At 49.3% G+C, this 25,458-nt stretch overlaps 1 protein-coding gene and 1 long non-coding RNA gene across 2 annotated transcripts in view; one reads left to right on the forward strand and one right to left on the reverse strand.

Annotated features, from left to right (window-relative positions):
- LOC133351245 (putative oxidoreductase YteT) overlaps window positions 1–25,458 on the forward strand; it is a 190,926-nt gene that overhangs the window by 125,483 nt on the left and 39,985 nt on the right. The gene's annotated exons all lie outside the window — the stretch shown is intronic.
- On the reverse strand, window positions 722–25,436 carry LOC133351125 (uncharacterized). The gene is made up of 3 exons (XR_009756150.1): window positions 25,300–25,436; window positions 2,500–2,920; window positions 722–1,731 (listed from the first exon to the last, which is right to left on the reverse strand). It is a non-coding gene; the product is annotated as an uncharacterized LOC133351125 (long non-coding RNA).

Genomic DNA, 25,458 nt, shown 5'->3' on the forward strand with positions numbered 1-25,458 from the left:
TTTCCTTCATACGGCCTGACAAAATAAAAGCCTTTGCTTTGTATGTATATTGAACTTCTTTTGCATTGTGCGTAGCTAACCGGAACATAAGATAATCTACTGCTATTTGTAAACCCCCAAACAAAATGGCCACTGTCTTTTGAATCTAATTGCTAAATATACAATTCCATACTTAAATATTAACAAATAGACCGTTGTTCCGATAGAAAAATTTCACAAGAATACAAAGGACAATACAATATCAGTACACCTACAATTGCAGTGCACTGATATGTGTTTTGAAATGTATCTCTCTACGGCCAAAAGTACGATCCACTGTATTGGGTCGCACGTAAATGGGAAGACTAATATCTGGTTATGAAAACAGGCGACAGAGGAGGCGTGTAGAGTTTCACCACCGCTGTCCCCTGTATATTTAACATGCCTCATCCATCTCCTCTGTCGTGGCGGTGTTGAGTTACGAGGCACATTAGCCAAGTGGGGCCACGCCCGGTGACGTGACCGAGTCGAATGTTCTGGTCAACGCCCCCCGTGACCCAGTGTGCGGCTGTCCCCGCCGATGAGCGGTGGGGGAGTTCTGCAATAATGAGGCAGCTGGTGAGCCCCGCTCGCTAGCCCTCCTCTCGCACAGGCCACGGGCGCCTGCGACTGTAAGAGCCCTTTCTGTGGTGCGGCGCAGCGAGCGGGGACGACGAACCCTGCGCTCTTTCGCGTGATTGCAACGTGCCATGCTGCCGTGGGTCCTTCATGCTGACCTGTGCCAGGCGGCGTGCAGTGCAGAGCTAATGTAGTCGTGGGCTGATTTGGCACGCAGTGGTTAAGCCAGTCTCTAGGATGAACGGTGCTGTGCTTAAAATATCTTGCCCCTCCTTCCCAAGAAAATACAGGGATTAATGATTTGAAATGGGCATTTAGCAATGGTAGTAACATGTTTTTTACACATATATACGAGCCTACAGTTCATGCAATTTGCATGCCATATCTACATGTTCCTGCTTTAATAGCCTTTCTGGCAAGCCGTTAAGGCCACTAATTGTACGGTTCAGTAGGCAGAAGTAACCAAGCGGAGTTAGAAAGGGGCAGGGGGGTGGCTGGGGAGGAGGGGACATAGTGGGAGGGACCGAGACCTTGGAGATTTCGTGGCTCGCAAAGCGTGGGGACAAGATGCGAGCTGGAACGGCCCAGGGCCATTCTTTGGCCACCGGATCTGCTTGCGCGTGGCCGTGGCCTTGTAGCAGCACAGGCCGTGGCTTGCAAATGCTGCTGCGTTGCGATTACAGATGTACGTCGCACACTTCCTAAAACAAAAACTGTCAGCATCTCCTCTGGATGAAACACCATGAACGCACGCATGCATGCAACACCAGCCCCAGCGCGGTGATGCACGTACACATACTATATTTGCACCGAGCGTAGGGATTTCGGAACGCCTCTGTTTGCATGCCTGGGCTCCTTAATTAAAAGGAGGGCCCTGTAGGAAAAAACAAGGTAGGGATATTTTGCTAATGCAATTTGATTAACATGCTCAGGCAATTAGGTACTTCAGTGGGCTCCTCGGCCAAGTGGGGGGGGGGGGGGGGATGCAGCAGCTACTTCGTAAGCAGCTTTCACTTGTCACGCCGCTGGGGAGCCGATGGGCGGCAGCGTGCTCTCCATCGAGCCAGGTTTCGTCAGCGATTCGACTCCCACGGCTGACCTCCGTGCACGAACAGCCCTTTTATAATTCCGCTGCTGGATGAGAGAGAATGGCTTGACATAAGAGATGGGTGCCAGAAAGATGTAAACTACCTGAGGATATTTGCACAAGACAGAGGAAAGTGGAAACAAACGACAAAATATGCAGTGGACAACTACGGGCTATCTGCCCATGGATCATGATGATGATGCTGGATGAGGGCCCTGCCGTGCGGATCGTGGTGGTGATTGTTTTGTACTCCACCACGCTTGTCTGTGGGTTGGAAAAGGTGGTCTTAAGTATCTGGGGAAAATCACAAATGTTTTCCATCTCGTAAGAATTGAGGCGACCCATCTGATGGCATTATTGGCAAGGGTAGAGAGCAAGGAATCCCTCACTGATGTCGCTGCGATCGCTGCCCTATACCACTCGGCTTGCTCAGCACAAGCAAGCAACCTCTTGAGTACCCCACGAATCTACAGGAGCATTCCACTCTGCATCAGCCTCGTGAGCCATTTCCAAATTCACTGAAACAGTTGATAAAAAAAACTGCTGAGCACAGGCCCAAAGGTCCATAATTTCAAGCAGCCAGCAACAAGCAGCACGCACAGTCGCAATAGATACGAATGTGACATGTTCCCTGAATTGAGCTTTGTCCTGAAATATGCAACGAATATCTCTCGCCTATCAGCAGGCGCTTTTCAACTAAACTAATTTCTTTAGAATAGCTTTTTGTGTTTTAATTGTTGTTCTTCCCCCGCACCCCCGATTAGCACGGTTGGCTATGTACGGTGAGAAAGAAGGTCAACATACATAATACATACCTTGAGATGCACAATGCTTGGTGTGGGCGCTTTTGTAAATATCCGCAGTGCACTGTGAAGGTGCTCGTCCGTCTGTTATCGCAGGATGTAATTGTAGCCATGCATTTGTGGGGAGTATCGTGGAATTGCAGTTTATTGGTGCATTGCTCTAAAGTCTTGGCAAAGTGCTTTCAATTTTTACTCGGCTCACACCAGCGAGGGCTTGGTGTCTATATCTGTGACGGGCCTCCCCTGGGTCAGCGCGCTCTTAAAACAGTTCCGGCGCTGTGCTCTGTCAACACCAATGAGTGTCGGAGACACGGAGGCAGCTCCGAAGTGTTTCTGCACAGCCCCAGCCTTCCCCACATCACCGGTTGTGAGGAAATTCACAGCGTTTCGGTTTGGCCGTTCCGTCTTCTTGATGGTTCGCGGCGGTACACGTCTATACACACACGCACACACACGCGGGCGGGCACGTGCGCAAACATGTACCCATGATAATACAAACACATTCCATGTACATATACGCTCACTCACTCACTCACCTACTTAGTCACTGAACCGATCACTCAGCCACTCATACGCCCACCCACCTAACCACTTAACTACCCACTCACACGCCCACCCACCTAACCACTTAACTACCCACTCACAGCACCCACCTAACCACTTAACTACCCACTCACACGCCCACCCACCTAACCACTTAACTACCCACTCACCAACCCAATCACTGATTCGTTCACGTTGACTCGCACTCAGGGAGACATTCCAGCGCTGCCTACCAGCACGCGGTACTGTCATCACATCCAAGGGAAATGCACAACAGCAGCACAGTGGGTTCATATGCGGTGCGTGGCAAGGGCTAACAAGGTTTAGCCCACTAAAATCCATTCAAGGCTGAGTTGACCTAGAGGAGGTCCAAAGCAGGTTCAGAAAACACTTTCTACTGTTGTCATTCGTGGTCGGCAATCAAATCGAGGTTGCTGGGTTCAGAGCACGGGTTGCAAACGGCTGTAACACCACACGAACACTGGAGCGCAGACGTGCTGCCATGCCGTCAGCAGCAGGATGGGTTCTGTATGGTGCATCGATTCATCGCTTAGAATCCAGTCTGACACTCGTGATACATGCCTCAAAACATCGCGCGCGTTCGAAAATTGATCATTTTCAATTGCTATATGGACCCGAAGCACGAGAATTGACAAATGGAACAAAAGATTAAAAGTGCGTAAAGAAGCATGAAGAGGTGCATTCTTGGAATTGAAATGAGAGATGAAAAGAGAAACGCGTGCGTTCGAGAACGTACACAAGCTAGAGGCATCATCCAAAATAGAGCATTTTGGGTTTCATCACGTAAATATAAATGCCTCGTTAAAGCTGCCACCAACCCGACACAGCCAATTAGTAAGGTTTCTCACGTCAACAAAACATACGTGTTGGAGAGTAAACCCACAACATTTACAATTTGAGGCATCGTTTTTATTGTTTAAGAACAGCAGGTGGATTTGAGCAGCAGGACATGTCGCTTGAAGGTATGCTGGCCAAGAGGAACGATGGAGTGGCATGTAAAGGAGCGAACACACTCGTGTGCAGGGGCTAGATGGATTGTTGCATTGTGTTGCTGTGAAACATAGTGATGATGGCTTGGGAAAGCTTTCATCCAGCAGTGGATAATTCATGGCTGATGATGATGATTATATGCCGTGTGTATAATTAGTTAATGTAATGTCTGCCGCAACTCGAGATTTTACGTGCACTGCATTGCAAGACAACAACACAAATTGATTCAGGATTGAATTGCAACCCCTCAATCAGAGCAATTGGATCAGAAGGGGGCCTGGGGTGCTGATGGGGGGGGGGGCAGTGAGCGAGTGGTGGGGGGGGGGTGAATCATAACACGCAAACTCAACCGCTCTCCTACTTTCTGCAGTTCCCTCGGAAGGTGCGGGGCTAGCGAATGTGCGCCACGTTCAGGCAGATTGACCGCTTTACCCACTTTCTCTTGTGTTGCTCCCCTGCTATGGAGCGCCTGGCCCAGTCTCGTTCGTAACTCGTAGCTTATAGACAACGGCGGTGTGGTGTAAACCCTGCCTCAAGGCGCGATAGTTCTCTCTTGCTAGAGGTTCTCTCAACTGGCGTACTGTGGTGGCGAGATGATAGCTACCTCGCCTGGTATACAGGAAGTCGTGGGTTTGATCCTGACCCTGACGCCTGTACAGGAACACCTCGCACTTTCGCTTGGTTCGGGACCAGAGCATGGACGAATGTCAAAGCAGAGCCGTTATTTAGCTTCTAAATTTATTTTGGCCGGCGAAAAACGTACATGCAAATAACTACAGTAAATATAAAAACGTACGTACAAATAACTACAGGAACTATATAACACATGCGTGCGAAACATAAATAAACAGAAATAAAATAAAAATAAACTTAAGTATAAATAAAAACTAGATAAATATCCAAAACGAAATAAATAAACAAAATTATACCTTTAAATATGTTTTATTCTTGCGTAAGTAAACACTGTAGTATTATACTGTTATCACAAAACAACTACTAATTGTTTGCAGTATAATCACAGAAATAAGTACAGTATTAATAATATATGAATAAACACAAATATAAGAGACGCTCACTGAACGACTTCCATTCAAAGACTGAACAAAAAAGACGGCGCATGGCGCGAAAGTCGTGGAAGGTTTGGGATGAAATCGGACGAAATTTGAAATGTGCTTGTAAATGAAAACGACCGAATGAGCGAAGCGACGAAAGTCAAGTTTACGGAAGTCAAGGTATCGCTGTATATTTTGAGTTTGTATGTTCTCCCCGTGGCCATGTGGATATTTTTCCGGGTCCTTCAGTTTTTCCCTCCACATTTAGAACTATTAGTTAAAAGTATTTGGCTGCTGCTATAAATGTCCACGTGGTGATGAGCCACTTGGTTGAGCTGTCATTTACGGCCACGTCCCTTCTGAAAAAGAGCTACGTAGCTCAGTGGGCCTTGCCTGGTAAAATAAAAAATAGTAATTAGCGCCTATAATTATTACAGCACCTTGAGTACATTGCAGAAAGGTGTTTGTACGTCTAATTTTCTATTATTAATAATAATATTACCTTGTGTCGTCGTCCCAGGTCAACAGACTACGTGAACGGCTTCTATCCGACAGCCAGCGTCGCTGGGCAGCTGTTGGCATTGTGCTCCAACGCGGCCGTGCCTGCGTCCTCCCGTCTTGCATTCACGAGTGGCACGCATTTTGCGGTAATTCGTTGACGACAGCCCGCGAAGCACCAATGGATTGATCGCTGCCTGCTCCGATTTTAGAAAGGAAATGGGCCTTGTTTCAGTTTGGGCCGAATTTGGAAGTAAAATAGCTGAACCTGAAATCATTATCACAAAATGTTCTCATGTTGTTAGCCAGAGTGTGTCACAGATGCCTAGAAACATGTGATGTCCTGCGTCTTAGAAAGCTGGGCTGACTGCAACGACCTGCAACCTTGTGTGTGAACGCGCACGTTTTATTATTCTATTTATCTATTAAGTGCAAAACGCCTAAACAAGACGTTTCTCAACATCAACAGTGTGAATTTCAAATTATGCAAAGTAAACGAAGGCCTGGTTCCACTTCCTCTTGGATGGGGGGGGGGGGTGAGGGGGGCCCAGTAGAGCTGTTGTGCATGGGGGTGGGGGGCACCGTGACAGTGAATCACCGCTAAGGGGAAGAGTGATCTCAGGGGGGTGGGGGGGGGATGCCAAGGGGATATTTGGTGGCGCAGGGTCCACGCAGGGCCCTCCCCAGCACCGCCCTAGCGCCGGCCTTGCTCCCCCTCATGTGCCGTGCTGGCTGTCATAGGTGCTTGCCGATAGCACTTGCCTCAAACATTCTGTGTAGGTTACATGGGGCGTCATTGTCTCTGTGTAGTTACGTGTGAGAAGTTGTGACAAAAGCGGTTAGTGCGCTGTAGCAATGCAAACCTGCCAACTTGAGTTTGATTTCTAGATGAAGACTTCCACAAGCCGTGCGGGTCATGCCAGTTATTTGACCATACTTCACTACACTGGTAAGCGTGGGTTGGTGAATTCCAGGAGCATAAACATGGGAACATAGTACAGTACAATAATAGATTTTGCTTCAGTCACTTACCAATAGAAATGTTGCTAAGTCTCGAGATACTTTTTCAAGAGCATCCAAGTTAGGATATTTGGCCAATTCCTATGTGGTGAGAGAAAACTGAAATGCCTGAAGGAAAACTCCAGACCTATTAGGAGATACAATTCAAACTCCACGCAGATATGTGAGTAGTCTACGTACTTGCTGTAGTGCCTCCTACAGCCCCTTTATAATTCAGCAGGGGTTTATCGGGGGGAGAGTAAAGATACTCGCGGTTAAGCCAGCGACGAATGTTGAACTTCTTTCGCACCATACGTCGCCAACCTTGCTAATTGGAGGTGCGGGAATTTTGACAACTACGAGGGCGATCCTGCAATCAATCCGTGAATCTGTGGGATGCCATGTAGGTTCTAAGAATCGGGGCAACGTGATCACGTTTTTACAGGTGAGGTGAGAAATCTGGCAACGAGCGTTGGGTGAGGCTGAGCAGCCTGGCGCTCGGTCCGCATGGCCGAGGCTACGTTTGTAATGTGACGTGCCACGTGATCAGCGGAGTATCCACAAGCTTCTTATGAACACGATGGTCGTCTTAAAGAGAAATAGGTGACGCGAAAGGTGTGCCACTTCCTTAACCCTTCGGTGAAAATCGTATTTCTTTTTTTAACCACGTTTTTAACGGCTAACAGAGCAGAAAGCCTTGCTCCCATTAGAAATGGGTTGAATCAACGTCTTTGGGTTCGCCTCTTTTACTGAAAGTCAAGTCACGGTGTCTCTATCCGGGGCGCTCAGATGTTCCCAAAGGCCTGGGACAGAACGCCTTGTGGGGCACCCTCATTCCACCATGCACGACGTTTCGAATCCACATCCAAATATCTTCACGCAAAAGAGATCACTTTTTTTATTTAAAACGTACGGCGTGCATTATACAATACGCGCACATTGGTGAAATTACAATACTGTTGTTACATTTGTGAAGAAAACAGGCCCATTGTGAGGCCGTCTTTTGCGCGAGGCAAACTTGCCCTATTGTGCCCTGTCCCCCCCCTGGGCAGCTGTGTCTCTCCTAGACATCTGTGAAAAAGATCTTTACAGCTCATCGGATTTCTCTAGTATAAATAAATATTCCGAAGTGCTGAATGGGACGGTGGGTGACAACGACGGCTCGGAGTGGCCTTTATCCAGCAGGGTGACTGATGATGCCGACTAAATGGAGTGTAAGAAAATAATTTGTCATAATTTCACTCTTAGGAGAGTCACAATTCCAATCATTGAGTGCAGTTGGCATTAATCCTGAGTGCAGAGCCCACTGTCAATCCGCTGCTGGATGAAGGCCGCTCACACGCTGGTTAATTCAAGGTGATTGTTGGACCACAGCATGGATGCTCCACTCACGGTCCCTTTAGGCCCTCCCTCTAGTGGAGGCTCTTCCACCAGCGGTGGCTTGACCAAGTAATTGCAGGGTTGCACCTTTGCCTTTTTTACCTTTACAAAAATATATGGCCAGGCTAGGTGCATTTTGAGGCCACGTGAAGTTATGGAGACTCGTGGCTGGCACGAGGTCCCAGGACAGGCCCAGGTGCTATGAGTTGACTGAGATAACTGGCGGATGCACCCACCTGTGCTCCTCGCTGTGCCAGCCATCACACGCGCACAACAAAAACAACCGCCGTTCGACAAGTGCTGAAGGCTCGCCGGTAAGAGGTCTTGAGACAGACACAGGTGCCATAGATCAACTGACTGAGATGACCTGCGCACAAGACAAAGATCCCCTGCATCGCCTTAAGCAGACTTTTGGCGCAAGTGGTGTTGGCGAGCACTTACGAAGGCCGGCGCGGCACTTGAGGGGGTGGGTGGGTGGCCAGCACCACGCTCGGCCGCATTTGTCTCCCCAGTGGCGATGTTTACACACTGCAGCAAGTACTCATTTGAAGCCGAGTCGACCTTGGCGAGGCCCATGACCAGTTCAGATCATCGTCACTGGTGTTGGCCGTAAGTCGGATTCGAACTCGGGTGGCTGGGTGCGTTGCGCAGTCTGCACACACACAATCCACACAGGCGCGCGTCTCACCGAGCCCACACTTCCCACCCAGTGCTTCAGCGTGGCTGCGCGTTGCTCTCCCAAGCACGTGTTTGCCTACCGTCTAACATTCATGCCAAGCTGTCTGGAAAATAAGCACTGTAATGTGACCGGCTGTCTGGCCAGGCCAGCAAATGTCCACTTATAGCGACCGCGGAGGGAGGCGCTGTGATGAGCTGTGTAAACCAGCACGGTCTTTTCATAGCAGGGGTGCGCAGACTCACCAAAACGTGGTCACACTGACTGACCAACTCGTGGTTACACTGACACACCAACTCGTGGTTACACTAACTCACCAACTCGTGGTTACACTGAACAGTGGTCCTTACAACTGGGTGGTCTTGACCATGTACGACACGAGCCAATCGGATGGGGGACCTTCAAGCTAACCATAATTCCACGACGGTGAAATTAGCCCGAATGCTAACAGATCACCAGGAGTGCACCTGATCTTGATAGCTAAGCAGGATTCGATGAGTGATCACCATGCAGCGGAGCTAAGTGGCCAACTATTGGCAGTTCAGTTGTATTGTACATAATAGAGGTTTTTGAGTTAGATCGCGTAAATATATAAATGTGTCGCTAAAACCCGCCATCACCCGACACAGCCAAGTAGTAAGGGTTGTCACGTAACCAGAACGTGGCCAATTCGTCACTAGTACAGCACTAACCGGTGTGTTGGAGAGCCAAGCCACAACAGTCGATCGGCCCTCATCAGCAGCAAGAATTTGAATATCTTTATTTTCTCTCAATTCTATAAAGGCTTGTCGATGAGATCATTGTTGAAGTGGAATCAGCAGTTAGACATCTCCCTCATAATCAAGCTGAGATAAATAGGTACGAGGTTGCCAAAATTATGGAGAACAGCAACGTGTCAAAAACAAATATTAACTTCAGTGAAGCAAAAGCCTTAAGAGAATTGAGAGCAAATAAAGATATCCACATTCTTGCTGCTGATAAGTGCCGATCGACTGTTGTGATGCCCCGTGAGGACTATGATAATAAAATCAAAGATTTACTCGATGAAGGTGCCTGCCTTAAAATTAAACGAGACCCAACCAGCACATTAGAACGTAAAACAACAGCAATCGTTGCCAAGTCATCAATTCCCAAGGAAGAGGAATACCTGATCAAACTAAGGGCATCAAAACCACCAATACTTTATGGGCTACCAAAAAATGCACAAACCTGATGTCGCATTAAGACCCATAGTTAGCACAATAGGCTCTGCCACGTACAAATTAGCACAATACGTAACGAAATAAATACAGCCCTACATCGGTAGGACCTCTTCGTTCATCAAAAACTCTGAACATCTCGTAAATATAATTAAAGATACTCTTTGGTTCTTTCAGTAAAGTCACGTAGGTAGAAATAAAATAAAACAAATCGCAACGTTTTGATCGCAACACAATCAATCTTCATCAGGTGGAACAACCACAGCAAGAAAAAATGCTGAAGTAGGCGAGAGAGCTGCTGTGGCAAGAGGTTATATAGGCAAGAAAGGGGGGAGAGAGGGGGGGGTGGAGCAGGGGAAGGGGGAGGGGCTGCGTGAGCACTAGGGGGAGAAGAAGTGAAGCTGGGGGGGGGGGGGGTAGGCGGGGCTAGAAGTGGGAAGCTGAGTGTGGGACACGGGGGGGTGGGGGGAAGTAACTCGGAAAAATAGACTAGTACCTGGCGGGTATGATGGAAACAACCATAACCAGTTAAAGCTTTACCCGGTTAATAACATCCTTCCAATGATTGCTCAATTTGTATCCATCTTCTCGGTTGAAGTTATGTCTATGTTTATATATCTGGATGGCTTCATGAACAAACCTTTGATAGTTGCCCGAAGGTTTGCAGAGTACCTTGGTCTCGGAAAAAAACAATATCATGCGAGCCCACAGCGTTATAACAATGGTCAGCCACGGCAAGGGTATTGGTTCTGCCATGTTTCAGATCTGCCTTGTGTTCGCGAACACGTTCCGAGACATGTCATTTCGTTTCCCCAATGTAACTGCTGCCGCAGGTACAACTACGTTTGTAGACTCCAGGGTATTGCATGTCAGGAATGACCTCCTTCACAGATGGGATTAGATCACGGAATTTGTGTACTTATTGAATCGGACCTGGATCTTGTGTTTAGATTTTGGAAATATTTTGGTAACACCTGCTATGTATGGTTAAGTAATGGTTTTGATTGGCTTCTCGGGAGGTTATTTCTCCATGTTTGGAGAAACAGCTTGGCTCTCCAACACACCGGTGTGCTGTACTTGTGATGAATTGGCATGTTCTGTTTACGTGACAACCCTTACTAGTTGGCTGTGTCGGGTGGTGGCGGGTTTTAACGACACATTTATATATTTACGCGATCTAACCCAAAAACCTCTATTATGGATGATATTGGTCGCGAAAGCCTATGTGTTAAACTGTTGTATTGTACTACGCTCCAATGTCTGCTCCCCATCTTCACCAGCCCGCACTGAGCAGCGTGGCGAGTTATGGGCTGTGGTCATCTTCTTTGATGGTTCTCATTTGAACTTATTTATGATGGGGAGTGGGGGAGGGCAATGTATCTGTTGGAGAACCACGAATTGCTGTCGGACGTTAAGTCAAAATGTCCCCATGCTCTTAGCAGCATTGGTTGCGGTGGTCACCTCTGTTCGGAGCTCAGCGCAAATGATATACATTCCACATTTCTGGACCAATCTTCCTACGCGACAACCACTGTGAACTGAACCACGGTGCCGGGACTTTATCTCGCAGGAGATGGGATGGGCCGCGTCAACTCCCAAACCAGGATTTTGACTTCTGAATCCTTTTATCTGCCACTTGGCCAGATAAGCGAATTGCCTGTGCCTGTAAATAATACATGTGTCTCTGCCCTGCGGTAAATCAATAATGACTTTACAAATGGAAGTCGGCATCTCGGCGAGCTGCGGAGGCTGCATGTACAGTGAGGGAAAAAGGTATTTGATCCCGTGCTGAATTCGTACGTTTGTCCACTGACAAAGAAATGATCAGTCTATAATTTTAATGGTAGGTTTATTTGAACAGTGAGAGACAGAATAACAACAACAAAATCCAGAAAAACGCATGTAAAAAATGTTATAAATTGATTTGCATTTTAATGAGGGAAATAAGTATTTGACCCCCTCTCAATCAGAAAGATTTCTGGCTCCCAGGTGTCTTTTATACAGGTAACGAGCTGAGATTAGGAGCACACTCTTAAAGGGAGTGCTCCTAATCTCAGCTTGTTACTTGTATAAAAGACACCTGTTCACAGAAGAAATCAATCAATCAGATTCCAAACTCTCCACCATGGCCAAGACCAAAGAGCTCTCCAAGGATGTCAGGGACAAGATTGTAGACCTACACAGGGCTGGAATGGGCTACAAGACCATCGCCAAGCAGCTTAGTGAGAAGGTGACAACAGTTGGTGCGATTATTCGCAAATGGAAGAAACACAAAAGAACTGTCAATCTCCCTCGGCCTGGGGCTCCATGCAAGATCTCACCTCGTGGAGTTGCAGTGATCATGAGAACGGTGAGGAATCAGCTCAGAACTACACGGGAGGATCTTGTCAATGATCTCAAGGCAGCTGGCACCATAGTCACCAAGAAAACAGTTGGTAACACACTACGCCGTGAAGGACTGAAATCCTGCAGCGCTCGCAAGGTCCCCCTGCTCAAGAAAGCACATATACATGCCCGTCCGAAGTTTGCCAATCAACATCTGAATGATTCAGAGGACAACTGGGTGAAAGTGTTGTGGTCAGATGAGACCAAAATGGAGCTCTTTGGCATCAACTCAACTCGCCATGTTTGGAGGAGGAGGAATGCTGCCTATGACCCCAAGAACACCATCCCCACCGTCAAACATGGAGGTGGAAACATTATGCTTTGGGGGTGTTTTTCTGCTAAGGGGACAGGACAACTTCACCGCATCAAAGGGACAATAGACGGGGCCATGTACCGTCAAATCTTTGGTGAGAACCTCCTTCCCTCAGCCAGGGCATTGAAAATGGGTCGTGGATGGGTATTCCAGCATGACAATGACCCAAAACACACGGCCAAGGCAACAAAGGAGTGGCTCAAGAAGAAGCACAATTAAGGTCCTGGAGTGGCCTAGCCAGTCTCCAGACCTTAATCCCATGGAAAATCTGTGGAGGGAGCTGAAGGTTCGAGTTGCCAAACATCAGCCTCGAAACCTTAATGACTTGGAGAAGATCTGCAAAGAGGAGTGGGACAAAATCCCTCCTGAGATGTGTGCAAACCTGGTGGCCAACTACAAGAAACGTCTGACCTCTGTGATTGCCAACAAGGGTTTTGCCACCAAGGACTAAGTAATGTTTTGCAGAGGGGTCAAATACTTATTTCCCTCATTAAAATGCAAATCAATTTATAACATTTTTGACATACGTTTTTCTGGATTGTTTTGTTGTTATTCTGTCTCTCACTGTTCAAATAAACCTACCATTAAAATTATAGATTGATCATTTCTTTGTCAGTGGGCAAACGTACAAAATCAGCAGGGGATCAATTACTGTTTTCTCTCACTGTACGGTATTAGCCACGAACATCTGGCGCAGTCCACCGGGCCCCAATGCCGGAAGCAAACCAAAGGCAGTCCCTGGATTTTAAGTGCGTGGGCCCGATGTTGTAAATTGCCTGAAGCGTTCAGAGAGGGCTTACCACACTCGGTATAATTAACGGCGTGAAGTGCGAACGAAAATTTTTCAATGTTTCGTGTTTATTTCGTTTAACTCCGGGGGGTGAGAACTTCAGGAGAGTCGAGGATGGGTTTGTCTCATTTTAAAGAGTGATCCGAGTCACCGAAATGACAAACGTTAAAACATAAGAACGCAGTGCAACAAAGAAACAAATAGAAATCAGACAGAGAAAAAAACAATACCAGCCAGTGAAACATCAGAGGGAAAACCATAAATAACCCGCTTTCCATAAGAAAAAAAATTGTCAATACTGCAGAAACACGAATAAATATTAAATAAAATACGTTTCCTGTAGTGAAATTAGCTCGGACAATTTACTTTTCATTCATAGGCCAATTACGATTAAGTTAATGAAACACTGAAATGTAATTAGGGTGATTATCGCGCTCGTATGTTAACAAACAGGGATACGTGTCGGGTACATTTACTGGTAGAAGCCACTGCCACCGCTGCCAGACGTAGTCTCTGGCAGTGGTCCCTTTTGGCCGAAGTGTCGAGAGGACAGAGTCCCACGGGGGTTCTCCCAATCTCGGGTGACGCGCGCGACGTCCGGCACTTCGTTAGAGCCTCCTGCAGCAGAACGAGAGCGATGGCCCCGTGCGTCTCCCCAGGAAGAACTCTGTGGTGACGGCCCAGTGGAAGATACCTTCACACCTGGTGGTTACCAGCCCCCCCCCCAGTGATTACCCCCCCCCCCCCCAGTGATTACCACCCCCCCCCAGTGATTATCACCCCCCACCCAGCGTTCAGCCCCCCCAGCGATCAGCCCCCTCCAGTCATCACCTCCTGCCCCCACACACCAATCAGCCCCATCCAGTGATCACTCCCACCCCACACAGCAATCAGCCCCATCCAGTGATAACTCCCACCCCACAGCAATCAGCCCCATCCAGTGATCACTCCCACCCCACACAGCAATCAGCCCCATCCAGTGATCACTCCCACCCAGCCAGCGGTCAGCCCCATCCAGTGATCACTCCCACCCCACAGCAATCAGCCCCATCCAGTGATCACTCCCACCCCACACAGCAATCAGCCCCATCCAGGGATCACTCCCACCCCAGCCAGCGGTCAGCCCCATCCAGTGATCACTCCCACCCCACACAGCAATCAGCCCCATCCAGTGATCACTCCCACCCAACGATGAGCCCCCCCCCCAGCGATCAACCACCCGCCTGCAATTAGCCCCCTCCAGCGATCAGCCTGCCCACCCCCCTCTAATGATCAGCCTCACAGTGATCAGGCCCCCAGTGTACGGTGGTTAAAGCCACACCAAACTTAAACAAATAACAAAAGGTGAGAATGTGTCTCGAGTTTAAGCAGTAGGGGTGAGGTTAGGCTTCGGCGGTGGACTGCACTGGTGCCCTTGGGCTGGGGGGGCCCAGATGCCATCCTGCAAAGGAGGGCAATTTGAGGAGGCGGTGCCCATTGTATTCCTCGCACAAAGGCCCATGCCATCCGCGCGCTACACCACCAGGTTTAATGTTTGGGGTGGAGCTCGAGTTGAGGGCTGATTGGATAGTTTCTTCATTTGGGGGTAAGGCTCGGGTATGGTTGGCTGCGTGTGCCGCACCCCACATCCCTGTGGATTCCTCGCCATTGCCAAGTTTGGACATTCATTTTTTTGTTCATTTTCACTTTTGTTGTTCAAATGGATACTCCTGTAATCCATTGCTTGTGAGGTAGAGTCGGTAGGTACCGTAAAACATCATTATGCGTTTATACCTCCCAGTAGAGAGCGATACAAGGCAGCCGTTAGGTGGGAGTACTGAAAATTGGTTGCTGGCCTGTCTGTACAGATGTATGAACGCTGTCTCCTCGTGGGCTTTCTCCAGGCACCCAAGCTCAATAAGGAATTGGCCAGGCAAAAGTCTTTTCCCGGAACAAAACCGAGTGAGACTTGAGGATAGTCCAGCGGCATTAGTCGGCATGAGGTGCAGCTTGCTGCCCCCGCGTACTCGAGCCATGAGCTGAGTTCAAATGAGGCTGAGAGGCTGAAGAGTGTTTCTCTGAGACTCCTTCATGGTGCGTTTGTGTGCGCGCGCACGCACACACACACGCACGAAGAACATTCGCCAGACTGTTGGGGCAAGTGCTGTTAGCGAGCACCTATGAAGGCCGGTACGGCACACGAGTGGGTAGATGGCCAGTAGCACGCCTGGCTGTCTTGTCTCCCAAGTGGCGATGTTTACACGCCACGCCAGATACTCATTTAGGTTGAGTCGACCCAGAGGAGGCTGAGCTGAAGACCGGTTCAGATATTCGTCACCGATGTTGGCAGTGACCGGGAATGGAACTTGGGTCGCCGGGTTCGTAGCGCAGCGCCAACCACCATGCCACTGCCCCTCCCCCCGCGGGATGAGCTGATGTCTGCCCGCCGTGGCGTTGATATCGCGGCCACGGTCCCGATAAGTCAGTGTCACCCTGCCCAGTCATCGGTGCACACTAACAGCACTTGCCCTAAAAGTCTGTTGAGGCTATACGAGGGAGACCTTTTGTCTGACTAATTGAGCACTTGACTCGCGACCTCGCGGGCGACGAGTTCAAATCCCACTCGCAGCTCGACTGATCATCCCGCTCAGATCGATACAACAGGTAGCGCTGGGTCGATACTCACACGGCGCTCAGTCTTTGGGGAAACTATCCCCTGCCACAGGAATGTGGAATTTCCACTGCCGGCATCAGCCCGCCAACGTAGATGAACGTCATCTCAGCTGGAGCTCTCTGGGAGCGGAGAGCTCTGGAGAATATTATTATATCTCTCTCTGCTCCTCCGTGTCCCACTGAGCCAGAGGTGCTCAGGTGGGTGGGTGGGTGGGGGGCTCGGCAAATATCCCCGTGACGATTGAATCCCCGAGCGCCGCCTCGCTGCTCACTTGAGCAGGGAGAATCCCGGGGCGTTGAGCTTGTGCTGCACTGCGAGCCGACGGGGGGGGGGGGGGTGTCCGCCCTCTCGTGTTACAACAATAGGGGCCCCGGCTTTGACCTAATGTCACTCGTCGTGCGTTGCCGCGATGATTGTCTGGTTGTGACACAAGCCAGCCTCAGCTGGAGATGAGGCTGCCGTGACTGAGCTGTCTACACACACCGAGCCGTGTCGCGTTTCCGCGAGCCCCCCCCCACCCCCCCCCCCCCCCCGAGGTTTTGAGCGCCCGGGGCAGAACGGGGAAAGCCAGGGCGGTGGTGGACATCGTCCCAGTGACACCCGAGCGTTGTGTGTGTGCGTGTTGTTGTGTGTGTGTGTGCGTGTTGTTGTGTGTGTGTGCGTGTTGTTGTGTGTGTGTGTGGGTGTTGTTTGTGTGTGTGTTGTGTGTGTGCGTGTTGTGTGTGTGGGTGTTGTTTGTGTGTGTGTTGGTGTTGTGTGTGTGGGTGTTGTTTGTGTGTGTGTTGTTGTGGTGTGTGTGTGTTGTTGTTTGTGTGCGGGTTGTTGTGTGTGTGTGCGGGTTGTTGTGTGTGTGTGCGGGTTGTTGTGTGTGCGTGCGGGTTGTTGTGTGTGCGTGTTGTGTGTGTGTGTTGTTGTGTGTGTGCGTGTTGTTGTTTGTGTGCGGCTCGTTTCAATGGGTCGACGGTGCGGCTCTCTCCACCGTGGCGTCTCGCTCATTGCGGGGAAGTATGAACGCGATGCGCCGATTGTTTAGGAGATATGCCACGGTGGTAAGATGGTAACTAGCTCGTCTGGTATGCAGGAGTTCCTGGGTTCGATTCCCATCCTGACGCCTGCTGTATATTTGGAGTTTGCGTGTCTCTCTCTCCGTGGTCACGTGGGTTTCTTTCTCCGGGTCCTCCGGTTTTTCCCTCCACATTTAGAATCAACATCACGCGTTTCGAGTATGTGGCTGCTATGAATTTGAGCCACTTGGTTGAGCTATCATTTGTGGCCAGGTTACTTCTGAAACAGAGCTACATAGATAGTTCAGTGGACCTTAACTGGTAAAATATATATTTTAAATAGTTTAAATAAAGGTACGGCCCTGGCATTGCTTGCAGAAGCCCCCCCCCCCCCCCAATCAAGAGTGTTCTAGACAGACCCTCGAAAGAGCATTTTGGCCTACTCTTCCACGTAGAAGAGGTGGGAGTACCCACACTTTACCCCACTACGTCACCTGCCGATCGACACATTCATAGTTTGTTGCTAAATTTGAGGATCAATTCATGTCTCAATCAGTTGACCGCTCTTCTTGTGTATTTTGCTCAAAGTCCACTGCCTGTTCTCCTGCATCAGAGCAGGGCAATCCGCACCGTCGGTTAGCACAGTTGGCCATGTACATTTTTCGCAATAAAACGGCACCAATAACCCCGCCGCCAACAAAGAGTGCAGAGTGCCAACGGACCGTCTATAAATGACGTCACGCGATTTTTGACCCCCCCTAGTCACACGGCGTCACAAAAAGTCAGACCCCCCCCCCTCAAATATGACGTCACAAAGCTACCAGTCTAAGACCTTACCTATCGACCTCTGCTCACATCAGAGTTGCCGGGCAGCGTGTGCAGCGATGGTGCACTGTGCAACCCCGTGGAGTTATCCACCCTCCCCAGGTTATCCCTCTGTGGGCAGTGGACGCTCTACGCATAGATCGCACTCTGCCAGAGGAATGTGGAACTTCCACCGGTGGCTCAGGATTTGCCACCGCGAAGATGAACCCCACACCGCCCTGCGCTCGTTCGGCGAGAGGAGACTTGCCTGGGAGGGTTGTAAATGATTCTGAATGTCTGTACTGTACATGAAAGCATCTCTTTAATGCGCTTATGAGTCACTCCTTCTGTGCAGTATGCCGAGTAGGAATTGAAACGAGTTGTGAGTTAAACGCAAAGCAACAAAGACAAAGGGCCCACCGTATATAGCCTTTAACAGACTGTTGGGGCAAGTGCTGTTAGCGAGCACATAAGAAGGTCGGAACCATGCCGCCTTTGTTTCCCCAATGCTGATATTTACACACCACACCAGGTACTCATTTTCGGCTGAGTAGACCTAGGGGCGGCCCGGGACCGGTTCCGATAATCGCCACTGGTGTTGACCGTGAGCGGGAATCAAATTCGGGTCGCCGGGATTGTAGCAGAGCGCGCTAACCACTGCGCCACCGCTCCCCAAGGGGCATCCTGCCACCGCAGGACGCCGCTTGCAGTGACAAAGGTGTTCAACTTAGAAACGCCGTGTCTCCCGCTCGACAATATTCATCTCGAGCCCCTCCCCGGTGTGTCGACCTATTTGGAGGCCCAGATCCAGTTCAGATAATAGTCAACGGTGTCGGTGGCCGTGAGCACGAATTTAACTTCGCCCGGGTTCGTAATCGCTGCTCCACCGCTCCCATAGCACACAGAGGAAAAGAGTGTTGGGCCAAGTGCTGTTAGCCAGTAGCACCTATGAAGGCCGGCACGGCACACGAGGGAGTGGGTGGCCAGCACCACGCCCGGCACAACGCCTCCACCCACGCACGCAGACCGCACACACAACGGGCCAGGCAGCTATAATGGACAATCCCGTGTGAGTGTCCAAGTGAAGCGTGAGTCGGCCGTGTTGAATGGAATGCCATCTGCTGGACGTGGGATGGCAGGGCAGAACGGAACGTCGTGTCACTGGCGGCGGTTCTCTCTCTCGAGGGAGAGAGACGGATGAGAGGGGGGGGGGGGGCTCAGGCTGGCTGGGTGTGAGCAGCACTGGCTCGAGAAGAGGTTTGAACGCCTCTGGAGCTTGCTACTGTATCTGTCATTCTCGCCCGCTGAGGAATTCCGGACGGACCAGTTGCGTTTGCTCCCTGACAGCCCCCCCCCCACAACCGCCCCCCACCACCGCTCAAGCAGTGTGTGGGTTTGTGTTGTGTTCCAACAAACCCTGGGGGTTTCGTGGCCACCAATGAAGGCCATGGGTCATTTTCACTGAGAATCGATTGCTTGAAAGATATGTATACGGGACCCCTTTGTGTGTGTGCCAATTTCAGGGCAATAATACACGTGTTGAGATGCTCAAACACTAAATCGACACCTATTACAAAGGCATCGAGTCTGCATAAACCACATTTTGTAACAACATGCGAACGTATATGTGTTGCTCTTGAAAGTGACCAGAGACGGCCTCTTTTTGTGGCCATGTCTCAGCGGTGCTCCAGTACCAAAGGACGTCACAAGGCGAACAGTACAAGGGCAATGCAAACCCCAAAACATTAATAGCTCTGGTTAAGCAGTTATATCTACGGGCCCTTTTTGCCAATATCAAGGTTGTGAATAAGGAAAAGGATTTGCCCTGGGTCCCCCCCTCCCCCTCATTCACCAACTTGCATTGACCCAGCATGGTGAGGTATGGTCAAATAACCCCCCCCCCCCCCACCATGACTGACACGGTGTGGAAAGGCGTTCATCCAGCAGTGGATTGACAACGTTCTGTGCGTTACAACTGTCCAATTATACATTAACACCAGAGGAAGAGGCACACTTCATACTTTGCTAGGGATTGCTCTCATCTCAGTCCCTTGCTAAATGCACGTGTGTTCCTCCACAATAAATGTAAGAATAACTTTTTCCTGGAGTTGGGTGAGTGAATGTTCACCGTCATGCTTGTTTAATCAATCACCCATTATGCCATTAAAGTAGACAACGTATTCCTACGAGTAGTATTTTTGTGTATTCAGTACCCTCCTGTCCTGTTCAATATTGAGTGGCCAGGGCAGGGTTCACTTGCAGCAATATCGGCTGGGCTCCCAACTGTGAAGTTGTAAGTTGTAATCCGAACCCAGCCTATGACCAAATCATTCAGCAGACATCTGATCTCACCAGCCTTCCGAGGTTAATTTCTACGCCCGATGGAGAAGGGTCATTGCCCAAAGCTTTGCCCTTCATATGTTATGTATTTTTTAACTTTTAATGCCACAATGTTATTGGCATTTGCGTTGATCGTTGCATTGCTAAACAGGGTTGAGCCAGGGTAGTGCTCGGATGAGCGACCACCACGCTTGTATAACGGGTGCTATATAGGCTGTGCCACCCTGTTGTTCTGTACTCTTTGCTAACATATATTCTCGGCCACCTTCACCAACCCGCACTGACCAGCATGGTGACGTATCGACAGATAACTCCCACGACCTTCATGGCATGGCGAGGCCCTCATCCAGCAGTGGATTGACAAAGGGGCCGCACGTGCGCGTGTACAATCCCAGCCAGTTTGGCTAATTTCATCATTCCTCCAGGGTTGATAAAAAATGTGTACCACGTTGTGAGAAGTCGACTGGTTGTACCATGGCACAGTTCCCTTCATAGGGAATCTAGGGGCACCATGGTGGCGAGATGTTAACGATCTTACCTGGTGTGCAGGAGGTTGTAGGTTCGATCCAGACCAAGACGCCTACTGCTGTATATTTGGAGTTTGCATGTTCCCCCCGTGGTCACGTGGATTTCCTCCCGCATCCCCCTAGTTTTCCCTCCCCATTTAGAATCAACTTGCATTTAGAATATTTGGCTGATATAAATTGCCACAATAAGCCACATTCGTTGAGCTATCGTTTTTATTTATTGTATTAATAATTTTTATGCGGCCTGTTGCAAACGCTGTGTTTTACAGTTTGTTCCTTTGTTCATGAAACCTGATTCAAGAGCTTCTTAGCTCACAGAACAATTCTAAATAAACTGTTTATAAACTGTTCATTTGTGGCTAGGTGGCTTCTGAAAAAGAGCTACAGTATATGGTTCAGTGGGCATCACCTGGTAAAATAACAAATGTTACGTTTTTAGTTAAGGGACTTGATGGCACGGTTTGGGGATGCCTCCATGCAGCCAGTGGAGGATTGATCGTGGCTGATGATGATGATGACGACGACGATAAGACGTGTTAATGATGTGCTAATTGTAATGGGCCGCTCGCTGGGTACGCAGCAGCCGATGAGATCCGTAGCCATCGCTCAAGTGGAGTTGCCCGAACGCTGAATCTGAGACCGTCTGCGGCTAAATTAGAACCTATTTTCGCACACGCTGGGATATCTCGGCATGCGAGACTTCTCCAAAGCAAATAGTCTCCACGCTGCTGCGTTGGATATGATGGCACGCACTCGGCTAATGTTGGAGCCCCACGGTTCAAGCTGCTGCTGCTTTTGTAGCAACAACACTACAACTAAACTATAAACAAGTTTTTTTTTTTATTTTACCAGGTAAGACCCCACTGAGCTATTTAGGTCTTTTTCAGAAGCGACCCAGTTTTCACAAATGGCTCATCATCACGTGGAGATTTATAGCCAAATACTATAAACGCGTGACGTTGATTCTAAATGTTGAGGGGGAAAAAACGGAGAAAAATCCACGCGACCACGGGGAGAACATACAAAATCAAAACATACAAAATAAAAACATACAGTCGTCAGGGGCCGGGATCGAACCCACGAAACTCCCGCATGCCAGGCGAGGTGAGTTCACATCATCTCGCCACCGTGGCACAGTCGGGTTTGTTACCATCGGGTTTATTGCCTTTTTATATTAAACCCGATCATCTGAGATTGGGAGAAATCCGGTTTAATTGGTTCTAATTGCAGAACCGCACTTCGCCAACTTCTCAACGACGGGCTTCATCCATTCCAAGCTCAGGAACTCACTGGCGCCCACGATTGTGGAGGAGAAGCTCGTGTTCATCAAGACCAACCTGCCCGCCGTATTCTACGACTACCCCGTGCCCGACGGCCCCCCGAGTACGACAGCAGCACCGACGAGGAAGCAGCCTAAGCCTCTCAGAGTTTCGTATTCATTAAACCAGGTTTTAATTCCCCGAAATCGGGTTTAATTGTATTAAAGAAAAAACCCGATGCCTGCCGCTGGAAAAATCGGGTTTTTTCCACCCATGGGTCTGCGTCCTGTCACCCGCACAGCCACCAGTGCGGGAGGCACAGTGCCTCCCGTGTCCACACGCATGCACGCACGTACGGCCTCTCGCCTGATAAAATACTTACAGCCCCCACATTCTTTCTCGGTGTGGGGGGGGGTGCTCCTTAAGTGTGGTATTCAGTGAAAGCGCCATTCACCCCCCCCTCCCTGTTTAAATATCCATTGTCACGCTCAGCCAGGGCTTTGTGAGGGCCTCGTGTCTTGGTTAACTGCCACGGGCAGAGAGCAGTATACCCCCCCCAACCCCCCCGCTGGACTTTTAAGTGCGCACTTAAAAAACCTCTCGCGGAGGCCGAGTGTAAATGCTTGGCCTTCACAGTTCTCTCGATTGCTCGCGCAGATGGAAGGACGCACATTAAACGAATGTTTTTGAATGCGAGAAAAACAACTGGGGCAGGGATGTCATTCATCGATAAAGTTTACGGCCCTCATCTCCCAAATAAACGCGGCGAGGTTCGATTCATAATTCGTTTTAAAGGATTTCCATTGTTGGGTTTGTTCACGTTGACAACCTTATTTATTTTGGCAGCGTCTGCTGGAGGAGGGTGTACCGCGCGCACATTGTCGGCTTTGTAGGCGCGCGGCGGCGATCGGTACCCACGAATCAATCGTGATATAGCGATGTCGGTCGCGGATGCCTTCTTTGTTGCACGTGCGTGTGACAAACGCAAAGCAGGGGAGTTTGTTCAGAGTCTCAGCCGGTGAAGCGGAGTGACCGTGGCCGACGCTGCTGCCCTCTGCGGGGAGAATCGGTGCCGGATTAAAGTTACTGTGGATTTTTGGAAGTTTCTTCTTTTTTTTAAATCCTTTATATTAAGTTCGCTTGCTTGCTTGCGTGCTTGCTTGCTTACGACCGTGCAACTCTTTCGGTCGTTTTTTAACCCACTTCCCGTGATCCAATCGAGCTGACATTTTGCACACAGACTCGTTGTGCGAGACAAGTAATGTTCGTGAAAATGTTTTTCTAAAATTTTACACTGTTTAGGGAAAACAAATTAAATATTTAATTACCAATTGTTTAATACTGGCAGACAATCATCTGACCCATAGGTGGCAGCCATCTCAAGCCAGAGGACGAGAGGACTCTAGCCGCCACGCATATAAAGGATTTATAGTGAAAAACTTTGTTTTTACGGGTTAATTTTTCACGTAATTGGTTTGGCACGTACGCTTCCGCGACCAATATTATTCGTGATGAAGGTTTGTTTGGGTTAGAACGCGTAAGTTTAAATGTGTCGTTAACCCGCCACCACCCGACATGGCCAGTAAGGGTTGTCACATAAACAAGACGCGTTAATTAGTTACTACTTCAGCCCACCGACGTGTTGGAGAGTAAATCCACAACACACTCGTAACGAATTGTCACGTTTTGTTTACGTGACAAACCTTACTAATTGACTGTGTCGGGTGGTGGCGGGTTTAACGACACATTCATGAATGTAGTTGCTTTTGCCATTTTGGTGAGCCAGGTCACTCTTACAAAAGAGACATGTCCTGTCTCTTGGTTCTCACCTGTGTAAACAAAATACACTTAAAATAAATCTGCTAAGTGGAATGACTTCGCTCATTATCTCTCTGGGGTGCGTAAAATCAGTGTCACTTTGTGGGGCGTCAGCGGTGGATTGTTCAACGAAGAGATTGGCCACTGTGGCATTTCCATCGCTGGCTTGGTGCCACAGAGAGAAGTAACACGCCATACGATTAAGGAGATGCTGTCATTTCACTTGTCCATCATCATCGGCCTTGGTCAATCCACTGCTGGATGAAGGCCTCCGCTAGCCGCCGCCAACTCATAATCCAGCGATGCAAGCGATTAACTTGAAACTCGGTTAATCATTTAAATGTGGCGGTGCGTGAATCTGTCTAATCAATACTATTGCCTTCTGGATACTTTCTAAAAAAAACGAGCACTCTTTTGTTAACTCCTAATCACTGGAACTTAAAATAACACGGAACAACAACAAGGGTTGGTGTACCCTTGCGTCCATTTATTCTGCAATGCAGCTTCCAAGACAACGACAAAGATCCGCTGTATAGCCTGAGCAGACTGTTGGGGCAAGTGCTGTTTAGCGAGCACCTACGAAGGCAATGCAGAAGACGCACGCACGGATCCGACCCCACATCGTGGAGTGTTCTTTATGTTTGAAGCAAGTTGCGTGTTCTTTGTGTATGGGATTAGCGGCAGGGGGAACGGGCTGTCTATGCTGTTGCTGGTGTTGAGTGACGATTATCTGAACCGGTCCTGGGCACCCCCTCGGTCAACTCAGCCTCAAATGAGTACCTGGTGCGGTGTGTAAAAATCGCCACCAGGGATACGAAGGCGGTCAAGCGTGGTGCTGGCCACCCGCCCCCTTGTGTGCCGTTCCGGCCTTCATAGGTGCTCGCTAACAGCACTTGCCCCATCAGTCTGTTAAGGCTGTACGGGGGGATTTTTGTCTTTGGTGTTGAGTGGAGATGTTTCGGCTCGGGGCGCGGTGTGGCTTCAAGCTGGGCCAGACAGGATGGTATGCATTTTTTTTTTATTTTGGCAGTTGGGGAAAAACCAACTTTTGAATTTTAACAGTTGGGGGGGGGGGCCTCCTGCACAGACGGTTGACGGTTGGGATTGAACCATGTTTTGAAACGAGCCAGTGGGGGGCGGGGGGGGATGTGGAAAGAGGTTGGTGCCTTACAAGCCGTGCTGGGTCCGAGTCCTCCCGCACATGCTTTGTGTGTGTCGCGCGCTTTTGTGTCGCGAAACCACATCCAAGTGGCGGTGGGGGCCGGTGGTGGTGGTGGTGGCGGCGGCTTCCTGCTGCCCCCCTGCTTTTCTCGGCAGCAGTGTTTTTTTTGAGAAATGACCGGTGGCTGCTAACCATGAGCCTTGCCAGCCAGCGGAAAAAAATACACAGCAGATGCTTGTGCATCATTCCGCGCTTTTAATACGCAACTATAAGAGGAGTGGATAAAATATTTTTTGGGAAGGAAATACGAGCGTACAGTTATTTCTGTTTATACAGAAGTTACTCTCTCAAACGAATTAATTATTTACGTAATATATTAAACTTGGCCCGCTTACTCACTTGAGATAGATGTGGTCGTACAGAGTTGAGTGATGGCTCATTTTCACGAGAAGCGACCAGGGAGAGGATCCTGTGGCTTCCACACAGCGAGGGGTTGGTTACGCGGCTGCGCAGAACTTACCTGGCGTGTGTTTCTAGGTTGTGCCCGCGGGTGTTGTT

The sequence above is a fragment of the Lethenteron reissneri genome, chromosome 36, assembly GCF_015708825.2.
Source record: "Lethenteron reissneri isolate LAM-NWPU_2019-01 chromosome 36, ASM1570882v1, whole genome shotgun sequence".
Taxonomy (NCBI): Eukaryota; Metazoa; Chordata; class Hyperoartia; order Petromyzontiformes; family Petromyzontidae; genus Lethenteron; species Lethenteron reissneri.